The sequence below is a fragment of the Pollicipes pollicipes genome, unplaced genomic scaffold, assembly GCF_011947565.3.
Source record: "Pollicipes pollicipes isolate AB1234 unplaced genomic scaffold, Ppol_2.1 Scaffold_4002;HRSCAF=4701_pilon_pilon_pilon, whole genome shotgun sequence".
Taxonomy (NCBI): Eukaryota; Metazoa; Arthropoda; class Thecostraca; order Pollicipedomorpha; family Pollicipedidae; genus Pollicipes; species Pollicipes pollicipes.
This window is the reverse complement of record NW_023596420.1, coordinates 35,125,743-35,130,877: the sequence shown is the minus strand read 5'-3', so window position 1 is coordinate 35,130,877 and position 5,135 is coordinate 35,125,743.

The following is a 5,135-nucleotide window of genomic DNA, read 5'->3' as shown; positions in this document are numbered from 1 at the left end:
GGGGCCAGGTAAGTGCTGCCGCTCCCGGCAGGTGTGTGCTCCGGGGCCAGGTAAGTGCTGCCGCTCCCGGCAGGTGTGTGCTCCGGGGCCAGGTAAGTGCTGCCGCTCCCGGCAGGTGTGTGCTCCGTCACACTGGCGTGACGCTATGTGGGACTCCGGCGGCGGGGCTGGCCGTCGCGTAAGCGTAAGCCGGAGTGACGGGGAGGGTGAGGGCTCCATTAGTGTCGGCTGATGCCCGGGGTGAGCAGATGATGGCCTTGATCTGGCGACCCATTGAGCCGGGACGCCGCTGGCACCTGCCCAGCGTGGCGCTGTTGCGTACCGTGCTGCCATGCCGAACATGGCCGGTTATTCTGGATGTGCCAAGAGAAATTCATGCGGTTCTTTGATAACTTAAGCACGTATATAATGAAAGATCTTCCTTCTGGCAGCCGGTCTCCACCAACTCAGCTCCAACCTCAACTCAGCACAACTCCAACTCAGCCTGTTCCTGAAGGCTCTGTCATTTGCAACTGGGTCTCCAGCCGACGTCGCGCTGTGTGAAGACCCGGCCAGGGGTGAGCAGAGTGAGCACTGGGCCTCAGCCAGGATGTGCGGAGTGTTAGACTCGAGCCGCAATAAGAAGGGCGTGAGATTCCACTCGAGGAGAACAGGGTTCCAGTGTTCCAGCCGGGGTGAGAAGGGTGTGAGACTCCATCCGGAAGTAAGCAGGATGTGGGGCTGAAGCTGGGTGAGCTTGGGTATGCGATCCAGAAGGGATTGAGTAGGATATGTGGTACCAGCAGGGGTGAGCAGGGGATGAGGTCGCAGTCGCGGTGAGCAGGGTGTGAAGATCCAGCCAGGGTGAGCGTGTGTGAAGCTCCAGCCGGGGTGAACGGGTGTGAAGCTCCAGCCGGAGTGAGCGGGTGTGAAGCCCCAGTCGGGCTGAGCGGGTGTGAAGCTCCAGCCAGGGTGAGCGGGTGTGAAGCTCCAGCCGGGGTGAGCAGGGTGTGAAGCTCCAGCCGGGATAAGCAGGATGTGAAGCTCCAGCCGGGGTGAGCAGGGTGTGAAGGTCCAGCCGGGCTGAGCAGGGTGTGAAGCTCCAGCCGGGGTGAGCGGGTGTGAAGCTCCAGCCGGGCTGAGCGGGTGCGAAGCTCCAGCCGGGCTGAGCAGGGTGTGAAGCTCCAGCCGGCGTGAGCGGGTGTGAAGCTCCAGCCGGGCTGAGCGGGTGTGAAGCTCCAGCCGGGCTGAGCGGGTGTGAAGCTCCAGCCGGGGTGAGCGGGTGTGAAGCTCCAGCCGGGGTGAGCAGGTGTGAAGATCCAGCCGGGGTGAACGGATGTGAAGCTCCAGCTGGGGTGAGCAGGGTGTGAAGCTCCAGCCGGGATAAGCAGCGTGTGAAGCTCCAGCTGGGCTGAGCGGGTGTGAAGCTCCAGCCGGGCTGAGCAGGGTGTGAAGCTCCAGCCGGGCTGAGCGGGTGTGAAGCTCCAGCCGGGCTGAGCGGGTGTGAAGCTCCAGCCGGGATAAGCAGGATGTGAAGCTCCAGCCGGGCTGAGCAGGGTGTGAAGCTCCAGCCGGGATAAGCAGGTTGTGACGAGGCCTGACGGCCGGTGACGACAGCCCGGACGCTATCGTCAGATCACCACGCTCGATAGCGCTGCTCGCAGTCCGGCGTCACCACTAGCCCGCTGCTACGGAACGGCCTCGTTAACTGCTGGCGCATCACGTCGCTCTCGAAGATCCGTTGCGGCGCCTATGCTATGGCCGGTGACGAGACGACGTGAGGGAGTCACAACAGTTCTCTTTATAATGGCCAATTCAGATTAGGCATCTTGGTGACCTTCAGTGACGTCACCAGGTGAGCACTATTTTTCGCTAGAGCAAGTTGCGAACCGACAGATAAAAAGGACTGCAAAGGTAACAATGGTTGCAAGGCAACTACACAGCGCCTTATCGCTACACTCACCCAGCCATTAAAACACAGGATATCCCTAGCTCCAAGCTGATGTTTTTACATTAGCTACGAAAATCATCTTAGTGACTGCCCTTGTCAGTTCAACCCTGACCAGCCTTCCAAATGGTTACTTAGGTGATCCCGCAGCTGACGTCATGAATGGCAATGGTCAGTTGGCCAAATCGCCGGCGAGGTGGCGCGCAAGGTAACGCATTTGACAGCTTTCTGACGGCTTGTTGTTGCTTGACGTACCCTTTCGTAAATAACATCCTCTAAGGTAGAATCCGCTATCAGCGCAGCAGCCAGACCCTGTGTACCGGGGCGCAGTTGGTGAAAAGATTACTCCCTTTTTAACCTCTGCCTGCATCACCTCTGCTATGTTGTCCACGTTTTCACCAAAGCCTCGCTCGATATACGTCACTGATCGCGTCGTATGCTCTAAGTACTAGCCGATAAGTCAGTCGTTTTTGCGTTACCAGCGTGATGGACAGAGGTTTCGTTACATAGAGTCCGAACGATCAGAGACCAAAACCGACTGCCCGTCACAAACCTGCTCCTATCGTCCTGGCGAAGGTCACTTATGACATTCGTGACACTACATCAGAATAACTGTGCGTCAAGAATAGCAATGAAATGATGAACGCGTTTTGAAAAAAGGCCACAGCATTGGTGCTTTTTTGCTGGTTGCATATCAATATCTGGTTTCCCGCAGCTTTGAGTCAGTAGATTTCATTGCGTTTATGGAACAACATGTTCGTCAGTCAATGCGAGCACAATTTTAAAGGCTTGACGCAGGCGATAATTCTAAGTCTTCATCACCAGGTGCTGCAAATTATGTAGGAACAGTTCACCTGATCACACATAAGGTCACACAAGGTAATGGACTGCATTAGTCTCGTCATTAGGATAAACAAGACCTTTTCCACCAATTCAAGGATGACCAATGCCGGAAAAACAAAGGGTTTGTCACTATTTCACGATATTACAGTGCCGTGGAATACGGCCCTTTTATCCTTTGGCTATGCAACTTGCACCGATATGCTGAGTTGTGTTGGCACATTCCCAGCAAAGAACTTTCAGTTTGCGAATATATGTCATGTAGACATGTTTCATGTTTCCAATGCACGATTTCTACCTTAAGAAGTGCTGCATTATCACTTACCACGTACAATTTTGATGTTATCTTATAACACGCTTTACAGTTTTGTAGTTACGACTAGGAGCTTACAACTAATAGTCATATCAGACTAGCTGTCTAGTTATTAGTCGCTCGTTCAAATACCTGGCCAAATGTCTTTTATAGCCCGGACAATAGTTGCTGTTGTTAAGACGGTGCCATATATGGCATAGGTTTAATGGTGCCAGATATGCGCTGGTGCGATTTCTTACGGTACGATATGATGCGAAGTGGTGCTGTAATGCTACCACCGTGGGTGGTGACGCTGCGATGGTGCGACCAAGAGCACAATAGCGCTGCAGCACCCGTGGCACGGTCTGAAGTGAGTTGCCCGCGCTGTCTGACAAGGGCAGGTCCAGGATTTTGTAAAGTGACCAGTTAATATCCTGGAGCCCCATGCAGACCATGTTAGAATCTTTCTTTCAGGTATTGTTATCTTTTAGAAGCTTAGTCATATGACCTGACATGCAAGAAAATGGAAAACAAGTCAGTTCGGGTCAGAGAAAGAAAGAAAGAAAATATATATGATGTATACATTTACATATATTGATGATGTATATATATATATATATATATATATATATATATGTTGGTATATATGTATATATATATATGTTGGTATATATGTATATATATATATATATATATATATATATATATATATATATATATAGATATAGATATAGATATAGATATAGATATAGATAGAGGAGAGAGAGAGAGAGAGAGAGAGAGATATATATATATATATATATATATATATATATATATATATATATATATATATATATGATGGTATATATGTATATATGTATATATATATATATATATATATATATATATATATATATATATATACGCCTGGAGTACGCTCAAGTTTTTTAGGACCGGACATTTTCTTGAGTTCTTAATAACATCTCCTTGACCAGGCAATTTTTTCATTCCTGCGGCCCCCAGCTGGTCTCAAGGGAGAGGCCGTAGCCCTTATGACACCTTCCTATGGCTCACCCCTGACCCTGTGTGGTGCCTTCAGTTGAGTCGTCACGGTCCTTTTCGCCATAGTGGCGTCGTAAATCGTCTTTGGTATAAGGGCATTACGTCTGACCGGACCGACCGCTCCATGGCCGGTGGTCCTTTACGAGCTGGAGATGCGGGTCAATTAGGACTGTCAGCGGTAACGAATGGCAGCGGCGGCCTCCACGCCCACCGCCGGTGTGGTCTTGGCGCGGCCGAGCCCCGGGACCGCTGCGCAGCTGCGCCCCGGGCGGCTCGAGGCTCGGGTCCAGCCCCGGCTGGCGGCTCCTCTGCAGGGATCGCCGCGCCGCCTGGCGCGACGACGGCGACGCTAATGGCCGCGGCCGTTACGGGTCTCGTAAAGTCAGCTGGACCGCGTCATGGTCGGAGTGCTAATGCACCGTATCCGTGCTCTATCGAATCGGCGTGAATGCCAAGTGTTCGATTACGGTTGGTATGTGTGTCATCACGACTTCCAGCGGCAGCGCGCGCAATATTCTCTGATGGGGATGTCGCGTGGTTCGACGAGGTCGTCCTGAGTTCGGGCCGCTGAGTGGCAGTTAGCGGTGGTTGGTATCACCACAGGCAGGGTCAGCTCTCGAGCGGCCCAGAGCTGGTCGGCAATCAGATCAGCAGCTACACCGGAAGGTCAGGGAGGTCAGGGAGGTCACCCCGACATTAACCGGGGACAGCACGGCACAGCGCCGGCAAACAGCCATCACCAGGAAACTGGCCATCCTCAGCCGTCACCAGGCGTAAACAACCGTCATCATGCGTCACCAGCGAACATCATATATCACCAGCGGACATCAGGCGCCACCAGCAAACATCATATATCACCAGCGGACGTCATGTGTCACCAGCGGACATCGAGTGTCACCAACGGACATCGTGCGTCACCAGCGGACATCAGGCGTCCCCAGTGGACACCAAGCGTCAGCGGCAGACATCAGGTTTCCTCTGAGCGGGCCAGAGGGACTGTGAGTAAGCCAGAGAGACTATGAGTGAGCCTCT